General features: G+C 41.6%; 1 pseudogene; it reads right to left on the bottom strand.

The window, feature by feature from the left end:
* Window positions 1-595: 595 nt before the first annotated feature.
* LOC142435899 (dehydrogenase/reductase SDR family member 7 pseudogene) lies at window positions 596-1,763 on the bottom strand (annotated as a pseudogene).
* Window positions 1,764-12,715: the final 10,952 nt, after the last annotated feature.

Below are 12,715 nucleotides of genomic sequence, written 5' to 3' on the forward strand. Positions count from 1 at the left end.
TCAAAAATATAGAAAGCGACAGAACTCTCAAATTCATTCTATGAAATGAGCATAATCCTGATATAAAAACCAGGCAAAGATCTTACAAAGACAGAAAACTACATACCAGTATCCCTTATGAACATCGATGCAAAAATTGTCAACAAAATTCTGGCCAATAGGTTCCAATAATATATAAAAACATTAATTCATCGTGACAAAGTAGGATTGATACTAAGGATGCAAGGATGGTACAGCATTTGAAAAATATCATTGTAATCCACCACATAAGACAAAAAAGAAGCAGATCATATAAATATGTGCAGAAGAGCATTGGACACCAACAACCTTTTTTGCATATAACATGCATTTAATAAATGATGGTTTCTAGAGTCCTGTTTACCATTTCAAAATGCAGTCATTTGGGAAATTCTGTGTATTATTTTAAAATATTCTTTGTCCAGGAATAGGTGTTATTATTACTTTTATGATAAGATTCTTGTCATGCTTTCTTCATCTGTTATATGTTGAAGTAAAACTTACATCTATTAAAAATTGAAACCATACATTAGTCTTCAGTGCATAAGAAAATTGTTTTTGTGGTTTCCATCTCTCTCTAGTGGCTTGAAAAATCCAAATTGCTCTTTTTATTGTGATTTTTCTTGAAGGATTTAAAATAATAGGTGTCAGCATCCACATCACTCTTAAAATTCTCAATTCTCCTCTTTCCTAATTTTCTGGTTAGCCACCCAGTCAAGGTTGGCATGTATTGGCCCAAGTATGTAATAAACAAACGGGTGATCAGAGATTCAGGTATCTTTCAAATCATTGGCCATACTGATTAAAATCAATTGGGCAAAATGACCGGTTGCCATCTTGAAGGGCTGGTCTCCATCATTACCTAAAGGCTTCATGACTTCTTCAGTTCATTCATCACAATATTTGACTTCAGTATTGGTCCTGGGTAAATGGTAGAAATGATAATACTGAGATATGTAGCAAGTTCAGAGGCTATTAAAAATAAAAAACCCGAAGAGCATGCTTGCTGCTCAGACACTATACCCATTATGCTATTGACAGTGACAATCTTGCCATGCTTCCTCTCGATCATGTGAGGCAGAACACATTTTGTCAAGGACACGGTCCCTAGTTAGTTAAGTGTCATGAGCTCTCTGTAGACATGCAGGCTGGTGTTCATGGACAAAGGACGTTGGAATCATCCAACATTGTTGACCAGAATGTCAATTTTACCAAACTCCTGGAGAACAGCCTTGGTGGCCGCTTCATGGGATTTTATGTTCATTAGGTCAAGGGGCAAAATAAGTACATCTTTTCCTTTTAAATTGCCATTCTCAAAACATTTTTGTTTCACCCCTTCAGCTTGTCCATTTTTCTGGTGGGTATCACAAGAGAAACTCCTAGTTTAGATAGCTGGTAAGCCAACTCCTCACCAGTTACACTTGATACCCCGGGAACCCACACCGTCATATCAATCAGCTCCCATTCTGGGTGTTGCCCTTGCACTCAGCCCACATTAGGCTCAGGTCACTGCCTGCCCACAGGAAGCATAGCAAGTGCACCACGACCAGAGCAGAGTGCCCAAAGCTAGCCCAAACTCTCAGAACATTGCAGCAATGCTCACTCAGCTCCGCCACACGACCCAACACACATTTCTGATTAAAACACTCAATAAAAAAGGAATTGAAGGAAAATTCATCAACATAATAATGACCACATACAAAAATCCAAGGGCCAATACCATTCATGGGGAAAAACTGAAACATTTTGCATGAGAATGGGAAATAGACAAGGACACCCTCTAGCACTACTCTTCTTTAACCTCATGTTCAAAGTCTTAGCCAGAACAATTAGAAAACAAAAACAATCACTGTAACTTGGCTAAGAAAAAGTGAAGGTCTCACCATTTTCAGACAATATAATTTTATAGAACCCCCAACTCCACAAAAAGACTGTTGGAAACAACTAGCCCTTAAGGGATTTGGTAAAATAGCAGGATAAAAAATTAACAAGCAGCGAAATCAATTGGATTTCTATATACTAGTGAAAAGAGCTCAAAAAAGACATCAAGGAAATAATACCACTTATAAAAGTCATCAAAAAATGAAATACTTTGGAATAAACCTAACCAAAAACCAAAAATTCTGTACAAAATAGCTACAAGAAACCAAAAGAACCCTACACATATGGAAAAATATCTCTTGTTCTTGGATAGGAACCCTCAATATTGTGAAAATGTCAATACTATGTATGATAATCTACAAATACGATGCAAAGCCAATCCAACCCCCAATTTCATTCTTTATATAAATGGCGAAACTAATGACCAAATTCATATACAGAGGGATGGGACCCAGGATAAAAAACACCTCACAAAGTCGTAGACCTTACACTACTCAACTTCAAAACCTATTAAAAAGCCACAAAGTCAACACAACCTGGTAAAATGACAGCTACATAGACCAATGGAATAGAAAAGAAAACCCAGAAATAAAATCATCCTTCTACAGACAACTGATTTTCAAAAAAAAGACCAAAATCCTTAAGTGGGAAAAGGACACTCTCTACCACAAATGGTGTTGCATAAATTGGATCTCCATGTGCAGAAGAACGAAACCGGACTCATACCTCACTCCATACACAAAAATGAACTCAAGATGGATTAAAAATTGAAATGTAAACCGCAGAGGTAACAGAATCATCAATGAGAAAACTGGGACAAACTTAAGGGCTCTATGACAGAGTACCAAGTATAGTAAAGGAAGCGCACACAGTGGAAGTCAAAATAAAGGAGTGGGACCTGTTAAAAACCCCTCTGCACATCAAAAGACATTATCAAAAGAGTAAAATGTGAGTCTATGGACTGGGAAAAAATCTATAGCAATGACACAATAGACAAGGAACTAAAATCGATAGAACTCTGCAACACCTCAATAAGAAAAACTAATAAGTGAGACCCAACACATAATCAGACCTACTCTGAATCCCTCTCCAAGAAATAGCGGAAATTTTACGGTAGTCTGAGAAGTTCAAGTCCCTGTTAATTATATTTCAGCACTTCAGAGGGAGCAATTGACAACAAAAGATCCCAAAAATCAAAAGTGTGAATTTTGTGCTGCCAAGCAGAATGCCTCTGATTCACGTTGTTCTGCCCTGTCCCAATGTTTCTGGACCTTAGTAGTAAGCTGATCACCATCTACTTCCCTCCCAACACAATTGACCCACTTCCCCAACTGGGGAGAGGTTAAGTCAGACCTGGACTGGAAGTAATCAGAGGGTTCCTGGGACTGAGGTATTCTAGACTGAGGCATTCTAGACGGGCTCATTGCCTATCAGCCGGATAAGAAAAAAATAGGTCTGCTTTGCACTGACTTCCGGCATCTGGCTTGAATTTGGGGGAATGGATTGTGGCAGAACTCCTTCAATGCCATCTGAAGATTAACCAACCCTGGGCAGGTGCAGAATTGAAAAGACTTGCATTAGGGGAGACACTCAGCTCAGTGGTGAGTCCTCAGGCCCAGGATCCAAAGTGTTGTCACTTGCCTGGCTCTCTGGCCCACGCAAAATAGAAACTGGGCCCAGCACTGACATACAATCTTCAGAATGTTGTGTTCTAAATAGTTCATTCTCTACTTCATCCTGTTGGTAAGATGGATCATTACCTGACACTCCCTGGTGACTTGGGAGCCAGCCTCAAAGTGGGACTTTGATGAAGGCAAAAGTAAACTGCTTTCTGCCTTTGGCTCCTGCTGGGGGTGGGCTAGTGCTGAATTGCATGGTCATCTTTAATTACTCATGTTCCACAACAGGTATGGGGGTTGCTCTGTATTAAGAAATATTTTTTAAAAGCACGCCTGGGAGACAACAGTCAATCTCTACAACTTGCAGAAACAGGATAATCCAGTTAACTCCAATACATACAGATGTGGACCTAGAGGAGCTCCTGGAGGAGAAGACCATGCATCCTCCCATGTGGGAGATTACAGAAATGACAGGTTTCAGTTACTTTAAGGGAATGGAGGCGGGGGATTTATAGAAATAGAGAAAAAACAAGTGACTATAATGGAGACCACAATTTCTCTAAAAGATAATTCTGACAAAATGAATGAAAAGCTAAAAATAATTCAACAACTCCAAATAGAAATACAAAAGTTATGCACCAAAATATTAGAACTAGATAAGACTGTGAAAAAACAAAATAGAAACAAGAGTTTGTGATCCCAAAGATAAATATCTCATGACCCAAATATTAGAAGACCAAGTGATAAAAATGACCTAAAAGGTGAAGAAAACCAAAATATTATCAAAAGATACAGTGTCTGGGGTCTTGCAGGCTTGAAGATAAACAAGTGGCAATCTAGCTCAGAAGCAACAAAGGCCACACGGAAGAAGCACACCAGTCTGTGTGATCATGAGGTGTTGAAGGGATCAGGCATCATCAGAACAAAAAATCATATCATTGTGAATCAGGTGTGGAGTACGGAGTGGAGACCCAAAGCCCATTTGTAGGCCACTGGACATCGCCTTATAGAAGGGTCTCGGGGAGGAGATGAGCCAGTCAAAGTGGAATTTAGCAACTATGAAACATACAACTTTCCTCTAGTTCCTAAATGCTCCTCCCCACCCCCCACTATCATGATCCCAATTCTACCTTACAAATCTGGCTAGACCAGAGGATGTACACTGATACAGATAGGAACTGGAAACACAGGGAATCCAGGGAGGATGATCCCTTCAGGACCAGTCCTACGAGTGGTGATACCAGGAGGGTGGGTTGGAAATGGGCAGCTGATTACAAGGATCAACATATAACCTCCTCCCTGGGGGACGGACAACAGGAAAGTGGGTGAAGGGAGATGTCGTACAGTGCAAGATAAGACAAAATAATAATTGATAAATTATCAAGGGTTCATGAGGGAGGGGGGAGTGGGAAGGGAGGGGTAAAAATGAGGAGCTGATGCCAGGGGCTTAGGTGGAGAGCAAATGTTTTGAGAATGATGAGGGCAATGAATGTACAGATGTGCTTTACACAATTGATGTATGTATGGATTGAGATAAGAGTTGTATGAGCCTCTAATAAAATGATTAAATATATATAGGATTAGAAAGCACAGTCCTCAACATAATAAAAACCATATACAAAAAAAAAATAACAGCTAACATCAGGCTCAATGGGGAAAAACGGAAAAGAGTCTCCATGTCAACTTGACAAGGATGTTTCCTATCACCACTCATACCACATTGTGTTCAAAGTTTTATCCAGAATCATTAGAAAACAGAAAGAAATCAAGAGAATCAAATTAGGCAAAGAAGAATCGAAACTCTCACTACTTTCAGGTGACATGATCCTACATATAGAGAACCTCAAGGATTCCACAGAAAGATTGTTGGAAATAATCGAGGAGTTTGGTAACGTGTCAGGATACAAAATTAATAAACAGAAATAAATTAGATTCCCGTATAACCAACTGAGATAACTCTCAATGGCGACATCAAGAAAACTATGATATACAGTCACCATACAAAAAATGAAATACTTAAGAATAATCATAACAAAATACATAACAGACCTGAGCAAAGAAAAATACAGAACACTACTATAAGAAACCCAAAGAAATCTACATGAATGCAAAACTGTCCCATGTTCATGGAAGGTGGACTTAACAGTGAAAATGTCAATACAGTAGAACCCCCAGTATTCAACCTCATCAGTACTCAACAAAATTGGAATGTCAAGAACATTTTTCATCAGAGCTGGAACAAAACAGTGCAATCTGAACTGATACACGTGGTTTTTGTAAACAAAAGCAGTTTGTGTTTCACTCTGCTTTAGTTGGTGTTGTTAGTACACATTGTTTAAACCTTTTGTGGCTGTGTTCCAAACGTTTTTCTATAATTTTCTTAGTTCTTGTGACTTTTGTACAGTTTTTAGATTAAAATAACGGGTCATAAGAATGAGCTTTTGACAAGATTCATGATGATAAGGAACTCGTTAACTTTGTTATCAATATTGTTAAGGATAATTAGTAAACTCTTTTAGAAAGTAGTTAAGGAAATGCCAATAGTAGACCACATTAGACAGCTTTTTTAAAGAGAAAGCCAGCCAGGTCCTAGTGAAGAAAGGCTAAGAAGGGAAAAAACTCCTGAAAAGCAACTACCGGTTGATTTTACGGAAGGGGACTCCCCTTCCAAACAATGACTCTAGATCCAGATACAAAACTTGTAAGAGCCCCCCAATAAAAGTATTTTTAAAAGAAAGAAAGACATCGCTCTCTCCCCGTCCTTCCTCCTCTGGCCCTCTCCCCTCTCCTACCATCCTCTCTCTGCTGGTCCCTCTCTCCCCTGTTCCCTCTCCCCCTGTCTCCCTTCCCTGCTCTCTCTCCCCTGTCACTCCCACCTTCCACATCCGCATGCACCACCAAGGGGGCTGAGGTGAGCATGCTACCATAAAAAAAACACCCCAAACCAAAAAACTGTTTTTAACGTTGTGTTTCTTATTTAAATTATATTATTTAACTCTGAACTTATTTACTGTGAAGTTTCTGTGTAATGTTTTGTATAAAAAGGCAAGGTTGGGGTAAAAACTTGATGGTTGATAACGGATTAATCTGTTTTCAGTTATTTCTTATGGGAAAAATTGCTTTGGAATTCTACTGCATCATATCTCGAAATTCCTTCTAGAATGGATTAGCGTCGAGGTCTTTGCTACAGCACCCATATCCTCAGTGATCTCCTAATGAAAGCAAGCAACAACCAGGGCCATATCACAAGAACAAATTGTTCATAGATTGGGACTAGAATTAAGTTTAAGTCCCAGGTTGATTCATCTATGAATGATTTTTATAAGTTTCTGCTTCACTTTAGAAACATCAATATAATTTTATGTTAGAGAACATTATCAAACATCCCCTGAGGCATAAGGTAATTCTGTTGACAGTTACATGAACTTCGCCAATGGTATGGAATTCAGAACACTGTTGAGAAAAGGAAACCATACAAGTATAGATGATTTTTACAGTTTAACTCTTTTTTTTTCAGTTTAACTCTTAAGTGGATATTATTTACACAAATAATGGGGGTTGATAATAGGGCAAAACTTTCAATAACATTCATTTAAAAGGCATAACCATGCAGTCATATTAATACATGTCACGATGAAGCAAGAAAGATATTAAAATAGTAAATATCAGAGCACCAGGAACAAACAAAGATGAAAGGAGAGAGTGGAACACATCCTGGGCCAAGCCCCAAGCAAGATATCCCTGCTTAGAGCAGCCAATGCACCGAGAGGATCATAGGGCAGATCCCACTACAATACACAACGTCCCTCACTGACCCATAGTGCTACGGGGGTCAACATTGGAGACACAATGTGGGAATTGTGTCCCATTTGACTCTACCACAACGGGGTGAAACATGAAGGGTAGTACAACAGAGCACCAAGGGGAGAAAAGCAATGAAGTTCCTATGGAATACCAAAAATAAATTTTGGGGCCAGGGTGTGGCACCCCATCAGACTCGACTGGAAAACACTCCTAAAGGCCAACAAACAGACTTGGAACTATTTATAGATTTTTCTCTCTTTTTTTGAAGCTTGGTTTGTTGTTGTTTTGTTTTGTCTTGTTTTTGTGCTTATTATTGTCTCTGCTTACCTATCTAGGTAAGATATTGCTTCTCGGCCTTTTTGCTAAGATCAAGTGTGAAGATAGGTGGGATAAATAATCTGGAAGAGAGAACAATGAGACTGATGGTTCCCGGGGGGACACAGGAAGGGGGGGGGGAAGGGGAATGTCAACAAGTCTTGGGACAAGGGAATAACAAATTATCTAAAATCGATGGCAAGGAGAGCACAGGATGCCTGGTGGGGCTTGATCAAGAGCAATGTAGCTGAGAGGAATTACTGAAACCCGAATGAAGGCTGAACATGATACTGGGACCAGAGAAAAGTGAAAAGAGGAAAGAACTAGGAGACAAAGGACATTTATGGAGGTCTAAATACAGGCATGTATATATGTAAATATATTTATATATAATGATAGGTATATAGGTCTATGGACATATATTTGTAGGTTAAGTATTAAGGTAGCAGACAAACTTTGGGCCTCTAGTCAAGTACTCAATGAAAGAACACTTTGTTTTAGTAACCTGGTATTCTGTGATGTTCACCTTCCCTGACAAGACTGCTGAAGACAAAGCGGGTACATAAGCAAATGTGGTGACGAAAGCTGGTGGTGCCTGGCTATCAAAAGATATAGCATCTGAGGTTTTAAAGGCTTAAAGATAAACAAGCAGCCATCGAACTCAGAAGCAACAAAGCCCACATGAAAGAAGCACACCAGCCTGTGTGATCATGAGGTGTCGATGGAATCAGGTATCAGGCATCAAAGACCCATAACAAAAAAGTCATATCAATGTGAATGAGGGCGAGCAAGGAATGGAGACCCAAAGCCCATCTGTAAAGATGAGCCAGTCATGATGCAGTATAACAGCAATGAAACATACAACTTTTCTAGTTCTTTAATGCTTCCTACCCCCCCCCCCCACTATCATGACCCCAATTCTACCATACAAATCTGGCTAGATCAGAGCATGTACACTGGTACAGATAAGAGCTGGAAACACAGGAAATCCAGGACAGACAAACCCCTCAGGACCAATAATGAGACCAGGAGGGGAAGAGCAAAGTGGAGGGGACAAGGGGGAACCAATCACAATGATCGACATATAACCCCCTCCTAGGGATATGGACAATAAAAAAGTGAGTGAAGGGAGACATTGGTTAGTGTAGGACATAAAGAAAAAAATTATAAATTATCAAGGGTTCATGAGGGAGGGAGTGTGGGGGAGGGAGGGGGAAAATGAGGAGCTGATACCAAGGGCTCAAATAGAAAGAAATGTTTTGAAAATGATGATGGCAACATATGCACGAATGTGCTCGATACAACGGATGCATGTATAAATTGTGTTAAGAGCTGTATGAGCCCCTAATAAAGTTTTTTTAAATAGCAAATATATGGTAGTTCCGGCTCACCCTGCATTGGGCACCATCAAGGCAAAATATCTGAACCAAAGTCCAACAGCCACCAATTCTATACCCTTGAGATAGCAGTCATCTCCTTCTTTTCACACTAGGGAGTTTCCGCGTTAAGTCCGAGGGCTACAGGTGAATTTGGGGTAAACTCCAGTTCACTTAGTGGAGTTTCCACATTGAGTCCTTCTGGTGTGGCCTGCTATGAAGGATGTTGTTCACCTTGAAAGCGCACAGTCCAAAGTTTGTTAGACTATAGCACATGGCCTGGATCACCAAGGCTAGATGAAAACGAGGTCAAAATTGTCCAATTAGTATAGTGCATACTCTTCCTTTGGGTTCTATGTACACACTGTTATGTATTTCTTTCCCAATGTGAAGTTGCTCCTTCCTGTTGACCCAATAGTAATGCAATCATCTTCTCAGAGACATGCATGCTTCTTTCTCCCCATCTAAACTGGAATCTCCAGAAACGTTTGTTTATCACTCTTGTAGGGGTCTGGGTTGATTTGGAGTGACAGCACAATGTTGTATGGCAGCAACTGATGGTCTTCTCCCTCCCCCCCATTTTGATAAACTGACCCCAGCTGAGGTGAGGTCTCCTCTGTCAAAGTGGTTTTTAAGGCGAACATCAGAGGGAGTGATATATGGTTAATGGACACTTGTTGGTAAAAACAATACTTCTCTCTTTTTAAAAATCATTTATTGGGGCTCATACAACTCATCACAATCCATACATACATCAATTGGGTAAAGCACACTTATACATTCATTGCCCTCATCATTCTCAAAATTTGCTTTCCACTTGGGTTCCTGGAATCAACTCCTCATTTTCCTTTTTTTCCCTCCCCCTCCCTCTCCGCTCCCCACTTCCTTATGAACCCTTAATAATTTATAAATTATTATTTTATCTTACACTGCCCGGCATCTCCCTTCACCCACTTTTCTGTTGCCCATCCCCCAGAGAGGTTATATGTAGAGCCTTGTGATCGGTTCCCCTTTTCTATGCCCCCTTCCCTCCCGGTATTGCCACTCTCACCGCTGGTCCTGAGGGGTTCATCTGTCCTAGATTCCCTGTGTTTCCAGTTCCCATCTGTACCGCTGTGCATCCTCTGGTCTAGCCAGTTGTCTACAGATGGGCATTGGGACCCCATCATGTGCTCCTCTCATTCACTATGATATGATTCCCCCCCACCCCTGGCTTTGGTGCTTGAAACCTGGTCCCCTCAGCCCTTCATGATCACACATGTTGGTGTGCTGCTTCCATGTGGGCTTTGTTGCTTCTGGGATAGATGGCCACTTGTTTACTTTCAAGCCTTTAAGACCCCAGACGCTATATCTCTCAATAGCCAGGCGCCATCAGCCTTCTTCACCACAGTTACCTATGCACACATTCGTCTTCAGCATTTATGTGGGGAAGGTGATCACACAATGATGGATTTTGTTCTTTGGTGTCTGCTACCTGATCTCTTCAAAACTTCGTGTCCACTTAGGCTTGTGTGCTTCTTCTCTGTGGGCTTTGTTGCTTCTGAGCTAGATGGCCACTTGTTTGCCAGACACTATTTCTTTTGATAGCTGGGCACCATCAGCTTTCTTCACCACACAATACTTCTCTTTAGCCAGCCATCAGGTCTCTCCCTGATTTGTAGCCTCCTAGTCACTTGGTCCCTTGACTTCTGACTTGTCCCATGAAACAGGCACCAGGGTCACTGGGCTAACAGTCTAATTAATAATCTCTGTTCTGCTCTCATTGCTGTAGCACTTCTGTTGAGGTGTTTCAGGTCTTTGGATGGCATGGACTCTCCTCTCTTTGCTACTTGAGGCACGGATCTGGGAAGATTAAGATTCTCTGATGGTCCAGCACTATTTTTGAAGAGGGTGTCCTTTTCCCATTTAATGTTTTTGTGGTCATTTGGTGAAAATCAGTTGTCTTTAAGTGGATGCTTTTATTTCTGGGGTTTCTATCCTGTTCCATTGGTCTATGTATCTATCATTATACCAGTACCAGGCTGTTTTGCCAACGTTGGCTGTCAAGTAGTGAAGTTGAGGTCAAGTAGTGAAAGCCCTTCTACTTTGCTCTCTTTTTACATTTTTAATTTTTATTATTATTTTTAAAAAGATTGCTGTTTCATGGCTTCCCAGAGACTGTTGGAGGAAGAGTGTCTTCTTCCTCCCTCCCAGAATTCCCAGCAGCGACGGTTGCCGGGGAACGCTGGCGCGGTGTGGAGGGATGGCGGGAGGATAAGATGTCCAAGCTGAGTCCGGAGCCAAGTTGGTGAAAAAGAGCTCGGACTCAGCATGAAACAACGAAAAGGTCAAGGGGATGGGGGTGGCCGTGGCCACAGGAAGAGAGGTTTGAGTGACATTTCTACCACCTCTGGTTGAAGGCTAGCTACGCTGCTTTCTGAAACTTACTATTCCTAAAGTCATGTGCAAGATTGCAAAGCCTCCCGCCTGTGTACTCGTCCGAGTGAGATGATGGGGAGAGACATCAGATGGGACCCTTGTTTGTCCCAGGGATGCTTTGCAGACTGAGCCAAAAGCTGTGAGGACCACCACACGATACGCGATTCAGTGCGGTCTGAAGCCATTTACCTCTTATCTAACAGAGATGGCAGTGCTGGTTCTGGACGTCATTACCAAATTCCACCGTCTTCCAGTCGGTGGAGTTCAGATCAGTGGGCTAGCCCAGCTTTCTACAACCCATCAAATCAACGGCTGCTGTACTATTGTTTCACCAACATCTAAGAAACTTGCAGAACTCCAGACGCAATGACGCCAACTGCAGGAGGAAAGCCCAGCCAGTGAACAACGTGTAAACACCTCAGTGCTGGCAGGGGTCTCCACAGGTTGCTCCACCACCCAGGGCTGCATTGGGGTAGGTCTATGCGGTTTCTCCTTGGGGATGTCCTGCAGGAAGTGAGCCTTGGCGGCTCAAGCAGGGAACTGCTAAGGCAGCTGCACCCTGGTCTGACCAACACAAAGCAAGAGACCAGAGAACTAGAAAGGTGAGGCTCACGGAGCCATGTATCCCTCTGCCCCCTTCAATTAACCCCACATGTGTTTATCTGTCAGGTTGGCACAATAAACTAACTACCTCATCCATCAAAAAAACAAAGATCAATTCATTGGGGGGCTCTTACAGCGCTTATAACACATCAGTTATATCAAGTATGTTGCCATCATATTCTAGTTATTTTTCTTTCTATTTGAACCTTTGATATCAGTTCCTTTTTTATCCCTCCCTTCCCGTCCCCCTCCTACTCTGATGACTCCTTGATAAATGATAAATTATTATTTTCATATCTGCCACTGACCGCTATCTCCCCTCACCCATGTTTCTGTTGTTTCTCCCCCTGGGTGGGGGAATTATGTGCCGATCATTGCAATTGGTTCCCCCACTTTCCCCCTGCCTTCCTGGTATTGCTACTCCCATTTCTGTCCCTGGGGGTTTATCTGACCTGCATTCCATATGTCATGAGCTCTTATCTGTACCAGTGAACATGTTCCATTCCAGCCAGAACTGAAAGGCAAGACTGGGGTCCTGATAATGAGGGGAGGAAGCCTCAAAGAACCAGAGGAGTAGTGTGTGTTTCATCGGTGCTATATTGCTCCCTGGTTGACTCATCCCTTTCTTGTTACCCTTCTGTGAGGGGATGTCCTATTGCCTACAAATGGATTTGGGGTCTC

The sequence above is a fragment of the Tenrec ecaudatus genome, assembly GCF_050624435.1.
Source record: "Tenrec ecaudatus isolate mTenEca1 chromosome 7 unlocalized genomic scaffold, mTenEca1.hap1 SUPER_7_unloc_1, whole genome shotgun sequence".
NCBI lineage: Eukaryota > Metazoa > Chordata > Mammalia > Afrosoricida > Tenrecidae > Tenrec > Tenrec ecaudatus.